The sequence below is a fragment of the Chelonia mydas genome, chromosome 1 (genome assembly GCF_015237465.2).
Source record: "Chelonia mydas isolate rCheMyd1 chromosome 1, rCheMyd1.pri.v2, whole genome shotgun sequence".
In the NCBI taxonomy this organism is placed as follows: Eukaryota; Metazoa; Chordata; order Testudines; family Cheloniidae; genus Chelonia; species Chelonia mydas.
Window position 1 is genome coordinate 258,866,330 of NC_057849.1, and position 24,974 is coordinate 258,891,303.

At 47.1% G+C, this 24,974-nt stretch overlaps 1 non-coding gene across 1 annotated transcript; it reads right to left on the reverse strand.

The window, feature by feature from the left end:
• Window positions 1–9,644: 9,644 nt before the first annotated feature.
• Window positions 9,645–12,459, reverse strand: LOC119564142. The gene is made up of 3 exons (XR_006284700.1): window positions 12,408–12,459; window positions 11,189–11,280; window positions 9,645–9,911 (listed from the first exon to the last, which is right to left on the reverse strand). It is a non-coding gene; the product is annotated as an uncharacterized LOC119564142 (transcript).
• Window positions 12,460–24,974: the final 12,515 nt, after the last annotated feature.

The window sequence follows — 24,974 nt, forward strand, 5'->3', positions numbered from 1 at the left end:
CAGACAACACAAACTGCAGGGGAGTGGTCGTGAAGGGTGGCCCAACCTCTGTAAAAGGGAAAGGGCATAGCTCCATTTCCAGCATCTGCAGTATGTAACATGAGGGAGAGAGGAGCCCCTGGAGCCCGTGGGAGCTGTCAGGTTGGGTCCACATGCAAGGATGAGTCTCCCCCAGGGCTCGAATTGCCCCTTGTATTCAGAAGTAGCAATCCTTACCTAGCGTGACCAGATGACCCCATTTTACAGGAAGAAGAAGGAGGAGTACTTGTGGCACGTTAGAGACTAACAAATTTATTAGAGCATAAGCTTTCATGAGCTACGGCCCACTTCATCGGATGCAGAGAATGGAACATATAGTAAGATAGAGATATAGATATATATACATACAGATAAGTTGGAAGTTACCTTACAAACTGTGAGAGGCTAATTAGTTAAGATGAACTTGTGGAGTGATAATCAAGATGGCCCATTTAGACAGTTGACAAGAAGGTGTGAGGATTCTTAACATAGGGAAATAGATTCAACATGTGTAATGAGCCAGGCACTCCCAGTCTCTATTCAAACCCAAGTTAATGGTACCTAGTTTGCATATTAATTCAAGCTCAGCAGTTTCTCATTGGAGTCTGTTTTTGAAGCTTTTCTGTTGCAAAATTACCTTAAATCTTTTACTGAATGGCCACAGAGGTTGAAGTGTGCTCCTACCGGTTTTTGAATGTTATGATTCCTGATGTCAGATTTGTGTCCATTTATTCTTTTGCGTAGAGACTGTCCGGTTTGGCCAATGTACAAGGCAGAGGGGCATTGCTGGCACATGATGGCGTATATCACATTGGTAGATGTGCAGGTGAACGAGCCCCTGATGGCATGGCTAATGTGATTAGGTCCTATGACGCTGTCACTTGAATAAATATGTGGACATATATATTTTCCACTGAATGCATCCGATAAAGTGAGCTGTAGCTCACAAAAGCTTATGCTCAAATAAATGTGTTAGTCTCTAATGTGCCACAAGTCCTCCTTTTCTTTTTGCAGATACAGACTAACACGGCTGCTACTCTGAAACCTATGTGGACAGAGTTGGCATCGGGCTTTGTTGCAAGGATAGGTTCCTGGGTTAGTGTTTTTGTTGTGTGGTTACTGGTGAGTATTTGCTTCAGTTGGGGGGGCTGTCTGTAAGCGAGGACTGGTCTGTCTCCCAAGATCTGTGAGAGTGCGGGATCATTTTTCAGGATAGGTTGTAGATCTTTGATGATGCATTGGAGACGTTTTAGTTGGGAGCTGAAGGTGACAGCTAGTGGCGTTCTGTTGTTTTCTTTGTTGGGCCTGTCCAGTCGTAGGTGACTTCTGGGTACTCTTCTGGCTCTGTCAATCTGTTTTTTCACTTCAGCACGTGTGTATGTATATATATGTGTCTTACTATATGTTCCATTCTATGCATCCGATGAAGTGGGCTGTAGTTCACGAAAGCTTATGCTCAAATAGATTGGTTAGTCTCTAAGGTGCCACAAGTACTCCTGTTCTTTTTGTGGATAGAGACTAGCACGGCTCTGAAACCTACCATTTTCTAGGGACAGTCCCACTATTCAGGACGTTTTCTTATTATATAGGCGCTTATTACCGTCCCCTCTCCCCAGCCGGATATTTCATTCACACTTGCTATCTGGTCACCCTACCGTCAGGGTTTCTCCTCACTTGGTTGGTTAGTAACCGGTTTTTCCTGAGCCGTCAAGAGGTTGCTTAAAATGGGTTTAACTAGATCTGAGCCGCTCTCTTTCTTATTGGATGATGTTTACAAAGGATTTAAGGGAGACCCAGCTACTGAACACTGGCAGGTCAAGAGTTTCCGGAAGAACCTGTGGCTTTGAGTACCACCTTTTTGGCTGCCCAGCTTGTGCCACCTTAAAGTGGGCTAGTTTTCAGCAGGTGGGTGCTCAGCACTGTGCAAATCAAATCTCTTCAAGGTGTCTCGATCAAGCTGAGCCCCCCAACAATTGGGGCAAAGTCACTAGTCACTTCTGAAAACCCTACCCAGACCATTATGAAGACAGCTCCCGCTTTCGCTAAATTTTGAAGGAAAATGATTCACGCAGTGAGACAGAAAAATTATCTGCCAGCCCCTGGCCAGGAGCTGAAATCCACTTCCTGCACAGACCGCTGTCTGAGGATCTTCTGTGTGGAGAGAAGAGCCCCTTGCACCGCCTTTAAAAATACACTTGTTACAGCCAGGGGAGGTTATTTTTTATGCTATAGAAGGCAACGTTTCTGTTAATGCAATGGTAGGGTGTGAGCTAGGCAACTCCTGATGCCAACTGGCAGAGGGCACAGGGGTGCACAGAGTTTGACAGGAAACCCCCTGGATCGGATCGCTGTGAACATTGTGAAAGTCCAGTGGAACAGGGGCTGGACACTGCAGGGAGATGCCCAGGGGGCTCAGGGCTTGGTGTATGTGTGCCTATCCCTGGCCTGCAGAGAGACAGCAGAGCTTGCACAGAGCTAGAGGGGAGTGCTTATGTTGCCTGGGGCTGGTGGAGTTGCAGATAAGGCTCCCTCACACTAAGAGCAGGCGGTAGGGAGGTGCCCTCATGCCAGGCTCAGGCTCTGAGGCCTGGAGAAGGGGTTGGGTGTCAGAGCCTGAGCCCAAACATCTACCCAGCTATTTTTAGTGCTATAGCCCAAGCCCCACAAGCCTGACTCTGTAGCCCCCAGCTCCAAGACTTGCTGCCGCAGCATTTTTTTGGCCATATAGACATGTGCTGTGATGCTCAGAACGGGGGTCACACAATTTGTCTTCCCAGCAGCACCTCATAGATCCCTAGAGAGTGCTTCTGGAATCACGTTTCTCATCAGGCTGGGCCATGTTTGACTTTAATCTATCTCTGGATATTACAACACAGAGCAGACAGCTTCCCCACCCCCACCCCCACCCCGGCTTTATTAAAATCCAGGCAATGCCCCTGTTCCCTCTGAAATCAATGGCAAAATACTCACTGATTTCAATGGCAACTTGGTTGAGCCCTAAATCTGAGAGTGAGATTGGTTATGTCCTGGGAGAGTTCCACGCTCGTTTCATGGAGGTTAGGTCCCTCAATGGCTCTTAGTCAAGATGGTCAGGGCTGCAACCCCATGTTCTGGGTGTCCCTAAGCCTCTGACTGCCACATGCTGGGACTGGATGGGAGGGGATGGAACACCTGATAATTGCCCTGTCCTTTTCACTCCTTCTGAAGCATCTGGCATTGGTCACTGTCGGAAGACAGGATACTGGGCTACACGGACGATTGGTCTGACCCCCCATGGCCATTCTTATGCCAATCAGAATCGATGCCACTCCAGATCCTCCAGTGGGATAGGTGGAGCAATCTGATCCTGATTTGTAGAGTTGTAAGGAATAAATTAGGGGTAGATTCCTCATTTATTCCAATGATACCCAATGTACTCGCAACAGCACTAATACGCTTAGACATGAGACTCATAATGGTACAGTTCTGATGGGTCCCATCAATACCATCTGCCTTCTGGTAGATCATTTTGATGGGCTCCTCCATCTGCTGTTTCTGCTCAGGGACTTCTTCTCAAAGAATGCCATGTTTTTGACTCTTCCATAGCTTTCTGCAAACTTTCTTATTTCCTCCTGCCTGTTGCGGGGGAGGGGGAGTGTTCAAGGAGATGCCCATATGGACAGCAACAAAACAAGCCATAGACGCACTGTTAGAAGGCTTTCCCTTCACCTTCCCACTTCCCTAGTTCTTGTCACGCAGACAGCAAGCAGAAAAAGACCATAAGTCCGAAATGCAGACAGTGTGATGTTTATTGGGGTTAGTTTCCAAGCAAGCATATTCCGAAGCCCTTCATAACAGTTGGGCTTATCTCTATATGCCGTAAGAGTCTGTTCCCGTGTTCCCTTCCCAACTCTGACGCTGCGGAGCCTTTACCCCGCTTCCCTCTTTTCCAGCTCTGACGCCGCAGAGCCTTGCCTGTGTCCCTGTTCCCCCTGCTTTAGCGAGCATGATTCCTATTTCCCTTCTACTTCCTGCTTGACCCCAGTTTATATAGTAATATTCTCAGCTATACCTTAACCAATCATTTTACTGAAATTTAACTAATCAATCCTAACATATTGTAACATAATTCTCTAACCAATTGTACCCCACTACCCTAATTCATTTACACCTAGCAAAATTAATTATACAGCAGACAGAAACAATTAGAGAACCAGACAGATTAACAATAGAAAAGTGGGGACCATAAAGAAAAAACAATACAGAAATGAGGGTTTCACAACCACAACAACTGATAAGAGATTTCTTGCCAGACAGGATGCTATCAAACTATGTTTTCTTTAACCATCTTAAGATCTGTTTCTTTATCTGGTGGTGATGGGCACAAAAAGGACAGGATCGTCTTCCTAACAGCCCAATACCACCTTATTTCAATGTGACTGGTTTGGAATGTGAGGATGTGGCCATATGCTTCCCAGCTTATGGCTGGCTGCCCCTGCTGCTTAGTCAAAGGCCTTAGCCTAAGAACAAGGCCTCAGACTTTCTTAGTGAGAGAAGGCCCATACACAGGCGGACTGTGATTTTGATTCTTTGTTTTCATACCTCTATAACTAACTAAGTGATAAAAATACACCAAAGTTCTTAAAGTATAGGCCTTTACAGGCAGGCCTGTATAGCTATATTCTAACACACACACCAGAGTGTCCAACTGTTATCAGTTCATTACATTCGTGAATTAAACAATTAGGTGCCAACATGATGTACAGCATAGAACTGTTTACACTGGAGACTGAGGACCTGATCCAGTCAAGCATTTAAGCATGTGTGACTATGGGACTACTCATGGTCTTCACATTAGGCATGTGCTAAATCCTTTGCTGGACCAGGGCCTCACTTAGCACATTATGGGCCATATTCTCCTCTTACGCACGGCAGTGTACATCAGGAATTGTTAAGGAAAAGTTAGCACCTGTGACTCCATTTTGGTTTGGGGCCCACCATTGTTTAAATGCCAGCACATCATACACCAGGAGGAGTAATCCTTAGATACTGAATCCCTGTGAAAATCCTCCTCCTTATCTCCAGCCTGCCTTGATTCCCAGTATCTGGTTTTTGTCAGTCTCTAACTCCCTGTCTCTTGGCCTTGATGTGAGGCCTCCCATCCTGATAATAAAAGTTACTGATGCATGGCTTTAGGACCATGCTGTGTAATTAACATACTGGTATAGCACGAGGAATGCACCAAGCAGGGATAGGTGGTAGATAAGACAAGGGTTTGTTTATTGGCTAAGGTTTCCGATGCACGAGGGCAACATGCTTTGCTAAAAGGTATATAACCTTTGTATAATTTGCATTCAGGGTCCCCTCCTGGCTAGCAGGAGGGCACCACGCTCGAGCGTAATAAACTTAGTGTCTTTTGGGAACTCTGCAGTTGTGGACTTTATTTCTGTGCCTCAGCCTAGATTCGAACTGTGCGTGACCTATCAGGTATAATTTGCAGCATTGGTGTGCGTGTCCTATCAGGTATAATTCGCTGCACTTGTGTGCGTGTCCTACAAGGTGTAATTCGTAGCACTTGCGTGCGTGTCCTACCAGGTGTAATTCGTAGCACTTGCGTGCGTGTCCTACCAGGTGTAATTCGTAGCATTTGTGTGCGTGTCCTATCAGGTGTAATTCGTAGCACTTGTGTGCGTGTCCTACCAGGTATAATTCGCAGCAGTTGTGTGCGTGTCCTACAAGGTGTAATTCGTAACAGAATAAGCCCACGGATGAGCTATTCGATAGTGGTAAAGCTGGTATAAGTGTTGAATCTAGCCCTCAGTGTGCTCTACACATTCATTTTTCCATGATTTTAATTACTGCATTTTTGAAATTTTTTCTCTAAATTGGCCCTTAATGTTCAGATTTTAATGCTAATTAAAACAAATATACAAGGCCCAGCTCTCAGGATATGGCACCCTCATTTTATGGCTCACCATGGTGATGTGTAAGAGTGCAGCAGGCGAAGGTGCCATAGGACCATCTTCCTAGGGGTACAGCCTACGTCGTGTCTTCTATACCATCCCTCCTTCCTTGCTGCCACTGTAAAGGGGCATGGCTGGGGTGTATTGAGGCCCTACTGATCTCCAGTTGTCATACTGGCCCGTGGTTAGTTGGTGTATTAGTCTGCTCTAAATGACGTGAGGAGACAAGAACGCCTCAGTCAGCCCAGGTTTGGGAGAGTACAAAGACTAGCTTTCTGTCCCCCATTTTGAACTGTGCTGTGCTCTCCTCAGTCATAGCTGAGGACCCGGGCCATGGAGACCATTTCAAACCCCACAGTATTTCTAAGTGATCAGTATGGAAAATAAACTCTCAGAATTCATGCTAGGCTAGGGACTGTAGCAATCAGGGAAATGGGGATGGGATACAGAGCCTGTCATCCTAGGTCAGTGCTTCCAATCCTGCTTCTCAGACCATTGCTCAGTGGCTATGGGGAGATGAGTAAGTGGCCTCAGTCAAAGTGCTAATAGGCTAGTTATCCACATCACCTAAACAGCTTCACAACCAGCAGGAACTTTGTTGGCATTGTCAGTAGAGAGGACAAGGACTGAGCAAGGCCCATGGAGACTTAATTACCCTCTTGCGCAAACAGCAGGTTCAGATCCAGGCTGAGACACCCAGTATTGACAGGGAAAGGACAGTGATGAGTTTCCATCGATGCCTCTTGTGAAGCCCTGCTCTGTGGAGAATAGCAGACCCCTCAGTTTCCAGAATATGTTGTAACTGGAATATGCTTTAACGCAAAAGGGCTCTTGTAAGGTATCATTACAAAGCTTATAGTCTGCTAAGTGTGTTTCATCCTATTTGTTTGCATGTATTATTTCAATGTCTGGAGTTAGGAGAATAAGTTATAAACTTGTATTACTGATGTAAATGTATTAAGTGGAAGCCATTAAGGGTGCTTCCGAATCAAGGACCTGTAAATGGCTCTGTTTACTTGCAAACCTTCTTGGGTATCTGTGGGCCAGCCCTGGAAGAATGGAGGCTGGGCTCCCACAGGACATGTGAACATGTCTCCTGATACTGGGATCTATCTTAAACCTGGTGCTTTTCCGTTTAGAAGGAGGGGTGGGGACCCAGAGAGACAAAAGATTCCCGCCTTGTGCCAAAGTTATAAAAAGGGGGTGGAACAGAACAAAGCGGGTTCCAGTCATGAGAAAGCCTCTGTTTTCCACCTAAGATGTCTGCTGGAACTAACAAGGACGGTACCGGGGAAAGGACTGGGCCCAGACTAGGAAGGAGTCTAGTCGGTGAAAGAAGCTTATTGGAACATCTCTGAGGTTGACATATTACCTGTAATCAGTTTCTTAATGCATTAGACTTAGACGTGCATGTTTTTGCTTTATTTTCCTTGGTAACTTACTTTGTTCTGTCTGTTAGTACTTGGAACCACTTAAATCCTACTTTGTATACTTAATAAAATCACTTTTGTTTATGAATTAACCCAGAGTAAGTGATTAATACCTGGGGGAGCAAACAGCTCTGCATAGCTCTCGATCAGTGTTATAGAGAGTGGACAATTTATGAGTTTACCCTGTATAAGCTTTATACAGAGTAAAACGGAGCTGGCTGTCTGGGTGCTGGAGATAGGTTACCTGCTGAGCAGTTTTCACTGAAAGCCTGCCAGTTTGGGGGTGTGGTCCAGACCCTGGCTGTGTGCTGCAGCAGGCTAACATGTCTGGCTCAACAAGGCAGGGTCCTGGAAGTCCCAAGCTGGCAGGGAAAACGGGCTCAGAGGTAATTTCAGCACATCAAGTGACAGTTCCAAGGGGGTCTCTGTGATTGAACCCATCACAGTGGCATAGTCGAGTAGGATCTGTGCACAGCTCATTGCTTTGAGACACTGGTAGTGATTTTAAGTGAGTTTTAAGTGTGCTGGCTGGACAGCAGACAAAGTGGATAGTGGTTTGTTATTTTCTGTTTGCTTATTTTGGGAATGGGAAGTACGAACAGAAAAACAGGAAAATGAGTGAAAGCAGAGAAGCGATTGCGAAGTTGGAGCTTCTTAGGCTGCAAGGTGCAGAAAAGGAGAGGGGGCTCAGAGGTACTTTCAGCACATCAGGTGACAATCCCAAGGGGATCTCTGTGACCAAACCCATCACAACAACATCCTGTAAAGCAGGGGTCGGCGACCTTCGGCACACCGCCCATCAGGGTAATCCACTGGCGGGCCGTGAGACATTTTGTTTGTTTGTTGACCGTCCGCAGGTACAGCCCCCTGCAGCTCCCAGTGGCTGCAGTTCGCTGTTCCCGGCCAATGGGAGCTGCGGGAAGCAGCGGCCAGCACGTCCCTGCAGCCCGCGCCACTTTCCGCAGCTCCCATTGGCCAGGAACGGCAAAGCAACCGAGCAACAGAGATTGGGACAATGGAAGCAAGAACACCAGCATGAGGAGAAGCACCTTGTTGACTGTGAGCAAGAGAGCGGGATAGGCACAACCTGGCCCCACCAGTACCTTTAAATTAGGGATCGTGTTTCTCAAACCTCTAGAAACGTTAGTCTACACAGAAAGCAAACTCTAATAGACGTGATGTGTGACGTTCTCCTTAGCGAACCCAGAACTGTAAGCCACTCTGTCACCTCTCTGCCATAGCCAGAGAGAGCTTTGCTGGAGCTTAAACTTGTGTCCTGCCTCACCTGTCTGTCTGCCTTACTAGCCAACTCCTTGAGAATCTGCCAGTCTAAACCTGGCTTTGCAGAGAACATTCAGGGAACCCCAATTCCTGAGTTCCCCAGTGACATGTCTTGGTAGTGCCCGGTCCCTCTCACTGGACAATCACAGAAGTCCGCTGCCTCCCGAGAGACACAGCAGCTTGTTGGCTCAACTGAGGATCCACACCTCACTTTAATATAACAGCACTAAGATGCATTTATAATAAAACATGAATAAGTTTATTAATAAAGAACAGAGATTTAAGTGATCTTAAGCAGAGATAATAGGAGCAGAAGATGGTTACAAATAAAACAAAAGAAAACACACTTTCTAGTTTCTACAGTTTAACAGATTATAATCCTGGTCTGAGGCAATTTCTCACCTCCAGTCAGTTCTCAGCCTCTTCAACCCACATGGCTGATGGACCCACTTTCCACAGCTTTCAAGAACACTGGCCTCTTTTGCCCCTTAAGGGGTGGATAGCTAAGGGGTCCTCTCCTTTTCTTTTTATAGAGCCAGCACCCAGCCTGTCTCTCTCATATCCTGGGACTGACATGGCTACAACTACACTGCATACTTCTTTTTATAGTCCTGTGCAATGTTCCCTCTAATTTTTTCCATCCAGGTGTGGAATGAATTTTGTTCTGTGCACCAGTATCGAGGTAATGTGTGGATGTGCGCCACCAGTAGGAACAAAAAACCTAGACATAATATATATTTTTTAAAAGTTACCATAGGGCTAATTACTCCAGCCAGGACATCTTAGGCATTTTAGAACTCACGACTGAAAGAATTAAATTTAAGCCTAAGAGAGAAATAAAAATTATGAAAGGCACAGACCAGTCAAAAAACTCAAACAACAGCACTTTGAAAGACTAAAATTACAGAGAACATGTGTGCATTGCAGGAAATATCAAGAAGTAACAACAACAACAACAACAATGTAAGTATGTGTTGGGAGGTGAGTGTAAGAGAGAGAAACACATAGGGTGTGTGTGTGTGTAACTGTGTGAAAGAGACACACGCGCTGCCCCTTTAAGTAGATGGCACGGACAAGTCTGAAGCCGCTTGTTCGGACACAGCAGCAGCCGCCGCCAGCAAGCTCTGTCCACTCCTGAGCCCTGCAGAGATGAGGTACAGAGGGGACGGACACCCTGACATCAGAGCCCCCTCATCCGCCCGGCTTCTTTCTCTAGGACAAACTTGTTTATCAGCTGCCTCTGCAACATATTTTAAGACTCTATTACAACACATACATAGATAACTCTCTATACACAACCCATACACACCTCACACAATGCTATCCATGACCAGCAGGTCACCAGTTTTTATAGGATACCTTACAAAACACTGTTTGGCTAAATATTTGGACATCACTGAGTTGAGTGTGCCCTTTGCCAGTTAGCACACAGCGGGTCTTATCTCCCCTCTTACAGGGCTGCAGGAGGGTCAGCCATCGGCACAATTTCCAAGTCATATTCTTGAAGACTCATGTTCCACCGCAGCAGTTTGGAATTAGTGTCTTTGGGTCTATATACCCAAATTAATGGAGAGTGGCCAGTTAAAGCCCTGAACTCTGTTAAAGAGAGATGACCTTAATTGTCCGATTGCCTACTCAACAGCATAGCATCCTTTTCCTATGACAGAGTAATTCTGTTCAGTGGTAGTCAGGGTTTTGCTCAAGAAAGCAAGGGGATGCTTTTGTAACTTTCCCCTGATTGCACTGCTACTGCACCTAAACCAATGTCGGACACACCAGTTCAAACATTTCATGAAAATCAAGACTGGCCAGAACAGGCTTTTCGACAGAATTTTCGTTTACCTTGTCAAAACCCTGTGGGCAAACCTTTGCCCACACGGCTGTGTTTGGTTTTCTCTTCTTGCACAAGCCTGTGATAGCAGACACAATGTCACTGAACCCCTGCACAAATGGCAGTAACAAATAACCAAGCCTATGGAAGGCTGGAACTCCGTTTTGGTCTGGGATATAAGCCAGTTAAAAACGGCTTGCACTTTCAAGGGGTCAGGAAAGATTTCCCTGCTCTCAACCCAGTGTCCCAAATAAGGAACCTTGGCTGCTCCAATTTCATATTTACAATACTACCACAGCCCTGTGTTTGGGCAATACATTTCCCAAGTGATTCTTGTGCTCTGACCAAGAACTGCTCAATATCGCAAGAGGGTTGATATAAGCTCATCCAAAGTCCTTTGATTGGCAAGCCTCTGAGAAGTGGCTCCTGCATTAATTAACCCAAGCGGTAACATTTTGAATTCATAAAGTCCCAGATCTGCAGATTTCTTCTGCATCGTTTATCTCTCACCTTTCTTTCTTTCTTTCTTTTTATAAATAAACCCTTCGATTTTAGATACTAAAGGATCGGCATCGGCATGATTTTGGGGTGAAATCTGAGTTATATAGTGACCTGGGAGGGTGGCTGGTCCTTTGGGCTCAGAAGAACCTTTTATTTAATGAGAGTGCTTGTAAAAAACCACTCACCTTTCTTCCTTTACAGCTTCTAACCCATTCAGCATGGCCACATTTTTCCATCCAACCTGAAGAGAGAAGATCTTCCCAGACTTCTCACGGGGCTGTCAAGTAAGAGGGCAAAGAGATAAAAAAAGAAAAACAGGATTAAAGAGAAAAACCAGCTACACAGGCTGTACCTTAACATGAGAGACACTGTAGCGTAGTCTGTGGCAGGCAGAGGGCACAGGGGCTTTGACTGCAGAGTGCTTAATCCCTGTAAGGCTGTCGACCCAAGAGGGAATATGCCCAAACCTGCTAGGAGGGATCCACGTTTTCAGATCATGCCGTGCAGATTTGGGTGGGAAGCCAATCAGTGTCCCTCTCCCTGGCCATCTTAATTTCCCAATTGCTCTTTGTCCATAAAGAACATTGCTGGCTTTCAAAGTCCTGTCTCGCTGCACCAATACTCAGCTGTCCATTAGCGTTGGTCAAAACTCAATTTCCAGTTAGCGGGAAATGTTGATGTTTTGAAATTTGTTTCCAGCATGAAAATGAATTTCCCAGACATTGACATTTCCAACAAAGTTCTGTTTTGGAAAGTTTTTGTTTCAAAATGTCATTTTGAAATCTGGACGTTTGGATTCTAATGCTGTTTTGTTACATGGGGCTTTTTTATTTGTATAGGATTACATTTTATCCGTAACATGTCAGTGGTAATAGCGCTCGGAATAGTACTGCTACTGATGTGTTACGAAATAATATAAAAATAATTAGAAATGAAGAACTCGGAAACAAACATTTTCCAAAGTCAACACATTTTCCCTTCAAAAGGCCACCCCCAGGGAATAGTCATCAAACCAGCATTTCTGGTCTAAAAAACGGTTCAAAGAAGACAGTCCCACCAGCTCTACTGTACAGCTGTGTATGGGACTGTGACGGGTGGCGGTCGGTCTTCCGAGCCCCTAGGGGCGATGGAGAGCAATGGTCTCCGTGGCAGGCCTCGGCCCCACCTCCCGGGCTTTGGGGAATTAGCGGGAGGTGCGCCGGCCCGAGTCAGTAGCGCGCCCCTCGGGCAGGGGGGCGCCGGGGTAGGGGAACGCAGGACCACCCAACTCCACTGCGTTCGAGCCCAGGGCCCTGACAGTGGCGGGAGGCGAAGGTCCCGCCGCTGGGTCAGCGGGGCAATCCGCACCCGCTGACCAAACACACCCACCCCACGGTGTAGTTGGGCCGCTGGGCTACTTCCTACCCGGTCTCTCTCAGGCGGGTCGCTCCGGTCCCTCCATCTCCTCCGGGTATTCCACTGCGGGCAGCTCCGGTTCCTCCGGGTATTCAGCGGCCGGTAGCCCTGGTTGCCACAGGCCTTCCCCCGGTCAGGTTCCTCCTTGCCCAGGGCTTCGCCTGGGTCGGCAGCAGGATCGCGAGGGAGCAGCCAGCAGCCCGTGTCTGTCTCCCTCCCTGGTGCTCTCCTCACTGGGCAGAGGGCCCCGCCCTTTGTACTTCCTGTCCCACCCTTCCCCTTCCGGGGATTGGCGGAAGCTTGGCCTGGCCCCGCCCACTCAGGCTCAGAGGGTGGCTCTTTACCCTCTGGTTCGGAAGGGAGCCACCCTGGCTCCCTACAGGGACCCATTGTTAAAGTGATGTAATTCTCCAGTTTACACACACCCCTTGGGAGGGTGCGTCCAAGTCCTAGTTTAAGGACCCAAATGAGGAGTAAGGCACTTACATTGCTGCTTTCTCAACCATTAGAGTAGTGTGAACTAGTGTCAATGCTTTCTTTATGTTAACATTTACTTTAACAAGTATAGTGAACGATGCAAACTGGTTTACAGTTTTCATATACATATGGTTCCATAATGTATTACTGATCAACAATTAACCAACCACCTACAGTGAGACGGACATGTCACAAGTTCACATGATGAAAATTAGGGATGGTTTTTGCTTTGCTTTTATTCTGTTTAGGTTTTCTCCTTTTATAGATTGAAATCTTCCTGCAATGCAGTAAATAATAAGTGCAGTTCAGCTGCCACACAAGAACTGGAAACCGATCTGGCATGGCTGCTATCCACCAACCCTCTCTGCCAGTCAGTGAAAGGCATCTGACCCTCTGGCACTTACCTCTGTTAAGGCAAGGCGAGGACATTGGAAATTGATCTGCAGCAAGTTCCCAATGAAAGGGAAGGAGACAGGACCCGGGGGGTAGTTGTTCCATCTCTTTCTGCGCTTCATGTGATCGAAAAGCAGGATAAAGACAGCACAAGAGAGGCTAAGTGTTGTGAAGCTGTTCCAGAAGGATGGGAGCTGGGACCCGAGCCAGGAGAGCAGTTCCATTGTGTCTCTCCTCCCTCACTCTGTCCCCCAATACGTTTTTCCCTTTCCCCTCCAACACTTTCCCTATTCCTGTTTCACCTTCTCCCAATCTGTCTTTCTGTTTCTTTCTCCTGCTTTCTCTCTCTCACTCTCCCCATCCCTCTCTTCCTTTCCCTCCGTTTTTATCTATTTCGCTGGCTATTCTATTCTAGTCACGCCCTCTCTTCTAAGAATGAAGGGCCATAAGCCTACACAGGACTTTACAAACAGCAAAGTGCTGGGCTGTGTAGTTATTGTTTCTCTTCAGCTCCTCCCCAGACCTCGTAGGAGTGGTGATGAAGGTGTGCCTGTCCCCACTTTACGCAAGCCATAATTTTACACAAAATCTGTAGGAGGAGTCACAGCTGGGGGCCGATCTTGTGATAGTTGGAGTCAAAAAATGTACCGGTGAGGACTCTTGATTCCCTCCCACTCTCTCCACCGCTCCACTTCAGCAACAGAATTAGCTAAAAAGGAAGAGGTTTGATTGGCTTTGTTACCTCTGACAGCACTATCTCGGGTTGTTGTTTTTAATATATGACTGCTCATCCCTGTGGTATCTAACCATCACAGTGGCACTACTTAAGAAGGATCTGAGTTATCCATGACTGGAATTATAACAATTGAACATCAATCATTAATAACATAACTTAATTACAACCTAACTTTTTCAAAATCATTTATGCACATGTTTTCTAGGAGGTTTAACTACATAGAAATGTGTGTCTTACTCTGTTATTACGATCGTTCAGTCAAAGTAAAGGTGAACCAAAGTGCTGCATTCCTTAAAAGCTCACTTTTGATTGATTTTAACATTAACTAATTAACAATTTGACTTGTAAATCCTCAGAGAAGTCAGTCAGTACGGTCAGCCCTGTGGCCTGAAGCTTAGGAAAGAAGGAAGGTAACAGAGTCAGCTCTCTGCTGGAGAGCAAGAGAGTGGACTGAGCAAAGCAGCACCACATTTACATATGAACTTCAGATAGTTTGGGGACATAGGGGTATAACTTGGCTGAGTTTTGAACTTGCGGCCCATATTTGGGAGATTACTCTGGTGGGAACGATCTGGGCAAAGCCTGAACAATGACTGAGTACAGGGTCACCAGAAGAAGATTGATGTTTGCCACGGTCAGGTAAGAGCCCTTGGACAGAAGGAGGCCAAGTTCCAGAAAAAGAGAGATTGTCCGTTCTTGGTTAATTGCTGGGACTGCTTTCGTAGGGGTAAGAACTCTAAGGGGGCTCTTAGATCACTGATTCCCCTGGTACCATAACAAAAAATAAAATCTGAGCGGAAAGCTACAGTTGCCTGATATGGGCAGAGCTCAGCAGTGGTTCTAGTCATAGAGCAAGTGGAGGACAGAACCCCTCTGCAGTTCTGGTCACCTGGCCAGCAGTGAGTGGAGCAAAGTGGCAACTGGTTTCACCTACAGCTTGCAGGCAGACTGAGAGCTGCTGTGGGGACTATGGTGGAAGCAGAGGAGTCTACAGCATCCGTCTACACTGGCCTAAAGACTTTGGTGAGGTCTCTCTGTCCTAGCTACTGAAACTGTTATAGCAGGAGGTGGTAGAGCAAGCAGGTATGGATTTGCCTATCAAAGGCGCCTAGATTGGATATAGGGGCCCAGATTACTGAGTGGGGACCCGAGCCAAAATTAAGCAAATTGTAGCAAATCATCTAGAAAGAAGGCGCTGGCCCTTGCTGCTGCCGATGCCATTGGCCGAAAGGTTACAGTACTCAGTGCCCTAAATTTGGCGAAGGTACATTGTATTCCTCGTACATAGCAAAGAGGTTTAGCTTTAAACTTTAAAGTTCTGCTTTAAGCAAAAAACTCAATTCATTCTTAACTATGAAGTTACAGTCTGGGAATCTTGGACCGACTGAAGTCAAGGTCAACCCCCAACTGATTTCGTAGGTCAGGGTTTTACTGCAAGCCTCCATAACAAACATAAGAGCTTCCACATGACTGCTCCGGTGAGCCTGCATTTTGTGAACTCATGGAGCACCAAACCTGAGCCGTCCTTTGTAGGTGATACATCTGAGGAATTGTCACACATTGAAGTGTCATTAGAGGAGGATTTGGAATTAATTGATAAACTGAACAGTAACAAGTCACTGGGACCAGGTGGCATTCACCCAAGAGTTCTGAAAGAACTCAAATGTGAAATTGCAGAACTATTAACTATGGTTTGTAAACGGTCCTTTAAATCAGCTTCTGTACCCAATGACTGGAAGATAACTACTGTAACACCAATATTTAAAAAGGGCTCTAGAGGTGATCCTGGCAATTACGGACTGGTAAGTCTAACGTCAGTACCGGGCAAATTAGTTGAAATAATAGTAAAGAATAAAATTGTCAGACACATAGAAGAACATAAATTCTTGGGCAAAAGTCAACATGGTTTCTGTAAAGGGAAATCATGTCTTACTAATCTATTAAAGTTCTTCGAAGTGTCAACAAACATGTGGACATCGAGGATCCAGTGGACATTGTGTACTTAGATTTCCAGAAAGCCTTTGACAAGGTCCTTCACCAAAGGCTCTTACGTAAATTAAGTTGTCATGGGATAAGAGGGAAGATCCTTTCATGGCTTGAGAACTGCTTAAAAGACAGGGAACAAAGGGTAGGAATAATTGGTAAATTTTCAGAATGGAGAGGGGTAACTAGTGGTGTTCCCCAAGGGTCAGCCTTAGGACCAATCCTATTCAACGTATTCATAAATGATCTGGAGAAAGGGATAAACAATGAGGTGGCAAAGTTTGCAGATGACACTAAACTGCTCAAGATAGTTAAGACCAAAGCAGACTGTGAAGAACTTCAAAAAGATCGGGCAACAAAATGGCAAATGAAATTTAATGAAATTTAATGTGGATAAAGGTAAAGTATAAACATTGGAAAAGATAACCCCAACTATACATACAATATGATGGGGGCTAATTTAGCTACAACTAATCAGGAAAGAGATCTTGGAGTCATCGTGGATAGTTCTCTGAAGAGGTCCACGCAGTGTGCAGCGGCAGTCAAAAGAGCAAACAGAATGTTAGGAATCATTAAAAAAGGGAGAGAGACTAAGACGGAGAATATCTTATTGCCCTTATATAAATCCATGGTACACCCACATCTTGAATACTGCACACAGATGTGGTCTCCTTATCTCAAAAAAGATATACTGGCATTGGAATAGGTTCAGAGAAGGGCAACTAAAATGATTAGGGGTTTGGAACGGGTCCCATATGAGGAGAGATTAAAGAGGCTAGGACTTTTCAGCTTGGAAAAGAGGAGACTAAGGGGGGATAGGATAGACGTATATAAAATCATGAGTGGTGTGGAGAAAGTGAATAAGGAAAAGTTATTTACTTGTTCCCATAATATAAGAACTAGGGGCCACCAAATGAAATTAATCGGCAGCAGGTTTAAAACAAATAAAAGGAAGTTCTTCTTCACTCAGTGCAGTGCCAACCTGTGGAACTCCTGGCTTGAGGAGGTTGTGAAGGCTAGCACTATAACAGGGTTTAAAAGAGAACTAGATAAATCCATGGAGGTTAAGTCCATTAATGGCTATTTGCCAGGATGGGTAAGGAATGGTGTCCCTAGCCTCTGTTTGTCAGAGGGTGGAGATGGATGGCAGGAGAGAGATCACTAGATCATTACCTGTTAGGTTCACTCCTCTGGAGCACCTGGGATTGGCCACTGTCGGCAGACAGGATGCTGGGCTAGATGGACCTTTGGTCTGACCCAGTATGGCTGTTCTTATGTTCTTATGAGGCATGACACCATAACCAGAGCTAGCACAGAAGCCCAAAAACACAACTACTCAAGGTTATGGAGAAGAGTTTGCCTTTTGAGACCTTGATTGCTCGAATTCTCTTGCAATATCACTGAATACAGGCTGAGGAGAATGTAATGGGCTGGACACACAGCAAAAGCATTGCAGTCAGACTTTAGATGCATAAGGCACTTCAAGGTGGAAAGATTTATTTGTTTAGTTTATTACTCAGTGTTCCTGGAATGCTAATTGGGCCTTTACACAACAATAAGCAGCACTAGATGTGCACCTACCATCTCCAGGAACGCCGGCTCCATGTGGAGCTTAAGGATGATCGTCACCACTCTTGGGTCCAGACCATGGCCCCAAGCCAAGACTGGTAGGACTGAGTTTTGAGACCCAGAATATCCAGAATTTGCTGCAGAACTTCAGAATGAGACCTCCAGAGTGAGCTATCCCCAATATCTAATCACCACCAAAAGCATGGACATTGGCCCGGGGGAGCTGACTAACCTGGAGAGTTACTGGACTGGGAAGTCCACAGTGGGTGCTGGTGTAATGGAGGTGGGCGTAACTATACAGCGTGCACCCATAGGGATGTGACCAGTGTGGCTGAGATCATAGAAGGCTACAACTGGGCATCCACAATGAACCCATGTGTCCATTCAGCGCTGCCTTTCCTGCATCAGGGCCGGATTTAGGGCAGGCAACCCAGGCGATCCTAAGATGCAAAGTTATCATCTTATATGACAGGGATAAATCATGCATGTAAATCGTGCATCCAAGTCATGAAATGGGCTAGAAATGCAATAAAAGATAAGGTATTCAAAAGTTTAACAAATGGGGGAGAGGGGCGGGGGGCACCGAAGACTCTCCTTGCCTGGGACGCCATTTGGTCTAGGGCTGGCCCTGCCTACAATATTAAATAAAGAGTTATATACCTAGTGTAATGACAGGTTTCAGAGTAGCAGCCGTGTTAGTCTGTATCCGTAAAAGGAACAGGAGTACTTGTGGCACCTTAGAGACTCACAAATTTATTACAGCATAAGTTTTTGTGAGCTACAGCTCACTTCATCGGATGCATTTAGTGGAAAATATGATGGGGAGATTTTATGTACACAGAGAACATGAAACAATGGGTGTTACCATATAGACTGTAACAAGAGTGATCAGGAAAGGTGAGCTATTACCAGCAGGAGAGTGGAGGGGGGGGGGGGGGAACCTTTTGAAGTGAAAATCAAGGTGAATAACTTAGGCTTGAATAAAGACTGGGAGTGGATGTGTCATTACACAAAGTAAAACTATTTCCCCTTGTTTATTTCCCCTCCTACTGTTCTTGTAAACTGCTGGAAATGGCCCACCTTGATTATCACTACAAAAGGTCCGTCCACCCCCCCTCCGCCCTTTCCATCTGGGAGTCTTAAGGATCCCTCTGTCCATCCCTACTCTTTTGGGTATTCCCCCGTTGCAGCTGACATTTGCCTGTCATGGATGAGACAGGATTCCCTTTGAACTCCATTAAGACTAGTCCTTCCTTAGGGTGCTGCTGACTAATGCGGAGGACTTCCTGCCCAACGAATGGAACACATTGCCTCCAATGCAGTAACGTTTACCAGCATACAGTCACATTTCTAACTAGGTGTAAGGGTGTCCCCTTTTCTCTGGCCGATATGCCTGCGATCCCAGGAGGAGGAATTGTGGAATAAGGAGCCTCTACACTAGGTATAAAGAAAAGGAGGACTTGTGGCGCCTTAGAGACTAACAAATTTATTAGAGCATAAGCTTTCGTGAGCTACAGCTCACTTCGTCAGATGCATACAGTGGAAAATACAGTGGGGAGATTTATATACACAGAGAACATGAAACAATGGGTGTTACCATACACACGGTAACCAGAGTGACCAGGAAAGGTCAGCTATCACTAGCAGGTGAGCGGGCGGTGGGGAGGGGGAAACCATTTGTAGTGATAATCAAGGTGGGCCATTTCCAGCAGTTTTCAAGAACAGTAGGAGGGCAAATAAACAAAGGGAAATAGTTTTACTCTGTGTAACCCTTCTGCCCATCAGAGTTGGCAGCAACAAGGGCCGGGTTCAATATCTAGGGGATCCATTCCAATAACAAAATGCAAACCGGCTCGAGCCCCACCCAGTGACCTGGGACAAATATATACCACCCCCGCTGGGTGCCTCCAAGAGGCAATACTTCCCCTCTCGCAAGCACATAGTCTGAGTGTAGCAAAAAGCCTTTTAATACCAGAGAGAAACAATGTGGCATTATGTTGGGGAAACACCACCAACAGGATTCATAACACAACCCATGAGCAAAAAAAACCACCCCAAGCAAATTGGGGCATGCCCCTTTCCCTCGGGTTCTTGAGTCCCAGCACCCAAACGTCTCTTGAGTCCAGCAATCCACAAATCACCCAAAGTCCAAAAAGTCCAGCCCCAGAGTTCAAAAGTTCATCTGCATAGTGTTACTCCCCAGTCTGGCTAAAATGTGCCTGTGTGGGGGGAAAGGGGTAAGGGGCACCTTACGTGTCCTGAAGCTGACTGCCCCACAGGGCTCTGCTCTGCTACGCTGTCTCACGAACGGCTCTGCTCCACCACGACCGGCTCTGCTCTGCACAGCTCGCTGTCTCACGAACAGCTCTGCTCTGCACAGCTCGCTGTCTCACGAACAGCTCTGCACAGCTCGCGTCTCACGAACAGCTCCGCTCTGCACAGCTCGCCGTCTCACGAACAGCTCTGCTCAGCTTGCCGTCTCACGACACACCGCTGTCTCACGGACGGCTCCGCTCCACCACGACCGGCTCCACTCCGCACAGCTCGCCGTCTCACGAACAGCTCTGCTCAGCTCGCCATCTCACGAACACGCCGCTGTCTCACGAACGGCTCCGCTCCACCACGACCGGCTCTGCTCTGCACAGCTCGCTGTCTCACGAACAGCTCCGCTCTGCACAGCTTGCCGTCTCACGAACAGCTCTGCTCAGCTCGCCGTCTCACGAACACACCGCTGTCTCACGGACGGCTCCGCTCCACCACGACCGGCTCTGCTCGGCACAGCTCGCTGTCTCACAAACAGCTCTGCTCAGCTCGCTGTCTCACGAACGGCTCCGCTCTGCACAGCTCGCCGTCTCACGAACAGCACCACTGCACTCTAGATTCCGGCTCCCCACTACTTGACACAGTGCTCAGTGATTTCAGCTCTTAGTGATTTCAGCTCATAGTAGTGGGGGCCTTAGTGCTGGTGCACCATAAGGCCAACGTGAATGCAGCACAGTACCTGTAGCAAGACTCTTAATAGACCCAAAATTAGCTCTGACATTCCACAGTGGAGAGAGAGACAGAGGTGCAATTGGTGCTTCAGGCCCTCACAAAGGGGCCCACACCACCAGGTACTAATACCTGTCTCAAGTCTCTCTCATTCACACAGTTTTGGAACCCATGACCCTTGCCTAGCGAGTGCTACTTAGTTGATGGTGAGTCCCTCCATCATAGCAAAAGGCCAAGTACAGTTCCAAGCACAGTTCCCATAATCAGGGTAATAACAATTTATTCTTCCGCCCCAATAACAGAGACACTGGGGATCCCACAGCAGCCGAAGTGACCATTTGGGCAGCTATGGCCTCAGTCTAGGCGGGGTGGGTGTGCCTATGCAAATGAGATCGGCCCCTGAAGTTTTTTTTCCACACTTGCCACACCTCACCACCAGATGTCAGGGTGGAGCTCATCCTGACACTGCTTACATCCTCCCCCCAGCCGAGAATTTGTCGTCCCGACAAATCACACGCCCTTTATACCAACTCATTGGTTTCCTCCAAAGGGCCTCAGGAAGCCCACTTTAGCTTCCACAAGCCTGTGTGCTAAATGTATTGGCTCCTCACTAGTCACCCCAGGTGCATCATAAGTTAACCATTTCACTGGTCTTATCACCCTGTCTCGTCTATTGAGACTCTCTGTTGCCGAGGTAGGGGGAACATCCTCTTGAGTGACGGATGGAGAGGCTTCCCTGGAGGGTCCCTCGGCTACTGGCGTAGGCCCCTGCACTCCTAGTTCTAACGCTGGAGGGTTCAAGGTGCCCAGGGCATCCTCTACCTGTGTGTCTCCACTGTCCAATAACCTGTGTGTGTCATCACAGGGGGGTCTCATCAGCGGCACCGGGGTGTCAGAAAGGGGCCTAAATAATTCCGCCATGGGGTTTAGGGCGGAAGAGGGAAAACTCTCGTTTGGTTCAGCTGATCGAGACTGAAATCTTGTCTCCATCCCAGGATACACCAGGGTTGTGTCTTCCTCCTCAGACTCACTCTCAGATGTGCAGAATAGGGGTAAGTTAGCTGCAGGGGGCCCGCTGTCTGTGTTGGATGGCGGCTTGGGTCTAGCACCTCTGTTCTGCCCGGCTGCCCTGTCGTGGCCCGTCTCATAAGGGATGCTTACCAATTCCCCCACAGGGAGCAAAAGGTTTCTATGCACCGTCTTTATTTGCCCTGGGCCGTCTTCAGGTTTGATCTTGTAGACCGGCAGATCTCCCAGCTTTTCCATCACCAGGTAAGGTATTGCCTTCCATCTGTCAGCTATCTTGTGTTTGCCAGCAATACCCAAATTTCGCAGCAGGACTCTGTCCCCCGGCTGGAGCTCCTGCGAACGCACTCTAGCATCATATCGATGTTTGTTGCGGTCTGCGTTCTTCCGAGCCGCAGCGGTAGCTAAGCGATAAGCATCCCGCAGCTTTTTCTTAGTCGGGATACATATTGCTGGTGAGTTTCATAGCTATCTCCATCCTCTGATACACCAAAGCACAAGTCTATGGGTAATCTTGGTTCTCGCCCAAACATCAAGAGATATGGGGTGACTCCCGTAGCATCGTTCTTTGTGGCATTGTAGGCATGCACCAGAAATGCGACATGCTGGCTCCAGGTTGCCTTCTACTCTGGTCGCAAAGTTCCCAACATATCTAATAGGGTTCGGTTGAACCTCTCTGGCTGAGGATCACCTTGGGGGTGATAAGGCGTTGTCCTAGACTTTTTAATTCCTGCTATCTTCAGCACCTCCTTCAGAAGGTGACTCTCAAAATCCCGCCCCTGATCAGAGTGTATCCGAGCCGGGAATCCATAGACTGAGAAATATTTGTCCCACAATACTCGAGCGACGGTGGTGGCCCTCTGATCACGTGTGGGATATGCCTGTGCATACCGCGTAAAATGGTCAGTCACTACTAGAATGTTCCCAACATTCCTCTTGTCTACCTCTACAGACAAGAAATCAATGCATACCAATTCCAAAGGTTTGTTGCTGGTGATGTTCTTGAGATATGCAGCCCTCGTGGGCAGAGTTTTCCTTTGAACACATCGAGCGCAAGTCTCACATTTCCTGCGAACATCTTCAGCCATTCGGGGCCAATAGAACCTACTACGAATAAGTTCCAGGGTCCTCTCCATCCCTAAATGCCCAAAGTCATCATGCAGAGCCCTCATGGCCAGGGCTCTGTACTTTTTTGGCAGCACTAGTTGTGCTCGTTGTTTTTGTAAAGGGTCAGTGGTCATTCGGTGTAGCACTCCCTGAATCAGTTTTAGTTTGGTCCATTCTCTCAATAGTAGTTTACCCTCTGGGTTAGGTGGGACAACCGCAGCTGGGCTTCGCCCCTCCCTTTTGGCAAGTAGTGTATCACGAATGTCAATATCTTGCCGCTGGGCTTCTTGCCAGTCCGCCGCATTGAGCATGGGCAAAGGAGATTGGTCCAATGCAATATAGTTCACTGAAGCAGAAGGCATGCATTCAGGGGGCAGGCCCAAAGCTTCTGCAACACATCCCTGAAGGCTCTCACGGGCCTCTGGCTCTCGGCGACTCACACTGCAAATAGCTCTCACTCCATCTGTGGGTATCACAGCAACTTCTGGAGCCTGTGGACGCCTGGACAATGCATCTGCATCTACATTGCTTCTCCCTGATCGGTACTGAATGCTGAACTCATAGCTAGCCAAGGCGGCTACCCATCTCTGCCCTGTAGCATCCAGCTTAGCACTTGTTAACACATAAGTCAGTGGATTGTTGTCTGTCCACACCTGGAACTGAGCACCATACAAGTAGTCTCGAAATTTCTCAGTGATGGCCCATTTCAGGGCCAAAAATTCCAGCTTGTGGGTGGGATAGCGAGTTTCACTATCAGACAATCCTCGGCTGGCAAAGGCTACAGGTTTACGTTTGCCTTCCACTTCCTGGTACAGGACTGCTCCCAGACCCTCCAAACTGGCATCAGTATGCAGGATAAAGGGTTTGCTTGGGTCAGCAAAAACTAGGACTGGAGCATGAGTTAGGCAAGTAATGATTTCTCGAAAAGCCCTTTCACATCTCTCATCCCACCGTGGCCCAAATGGTTCAAATGGGCCATAGTGTCTCTGCACAGGGGGCTTTGGAGACCTCCCCTTATTCTTGGACTTAGATTTGTTCTTGCTGGACTGATGTCCCCTGGTGAGATCGTTCAGAGGCTTTACAATCGTAGCATAGTTTTTCACAAATCTGCGGTAGTAGCCACTAAATCCGAGAAAGGTCTTGAGTTCTCTGTAGTTACTTGGACGTGGCCATGTAGTGAGTGCTTCTATTTTATCAGGATCAGTACTCACACCCTCTTGGGACACGATGTGACCCACATACTTCACTGAGGTTCTGCAGAACTGGCATTTGTCAATTGAAAGCTTCAGACCATAATCCTCCAACCTATCAAGCACTTTAAGAAGTCTTTCTTCATGCTCCTCTAAGGTTCTTCCAAACACAATCAGGTCATCCAAATAAACTAACACTTGCAGTAAATTCATGTCTCCCACAACTTTCTCCATGAGACGTTGAAAGGTGACAGGTGCTCCAGAAATCCCTTGGGGCATGCGTTCGAACTGATAAAACCCTAATGGGCAGATGAAGGCTGTCTTCTCCTTATCTTCTTCTCCCAGAGGGATCTGGTAGTATCCACTTCGAAGATCCAACACAGAGAACCACTGGCTTCCCAGCAAACAGTCTAAGGCATCTTGCACTCGAGGCATAGTGTACTGGTCGACCACAGTACGGCTGTTTAGGGTGCGGTAGTCAATACACATCCGAATTTTCCCATTCTTTTTACGGACTACCACAATGGGTGAGGCGTATGGGCTGCGGGACTCTGTAATGATGCCATTCGCAGCCAGCTCCTGAAGATGATGTCGCACATCTTCCATCTCAGAGAGAGCAATCTTCCTAGATCTCTCCCTGAAAGGTCGAGAGTCATGGAGTCTGATATTGTGCTCTACTCCTTTTGCACATCCCACATCCCACTCATGCAGTGAGAACACCTTGGATCTTTCACAAAGTTTCTTCCTCAGGCGATCTTTCCAGTCCTCGGACACTGGTGAATCTCCAAAGTCAAACTTTGCTGGGTCTATTGTGGGAACTTGAGTTTCACACTGGGGTTTTACAATCGACTCAGGCTCAAAGAGGTCTGCTATCTTTTGTCCTTGCTTCACAACAACATCACGACTCGTTTCATTAGCAATCAGTATAGTCACCCTTTCCTGGGCTTCAGCAGGTAGGGTTATGACTCCACTGGGGACCAGCACTCCTTCAGGGAGCTCTCCTCCCATCGGCTGCTCTATCATTGCTAACGTCCTTTACTGCCTTTCAGACAGGTACTCATGACAAGCACTTCTTGCTCCGTCCTTGCAGGCACTACTAAGGGG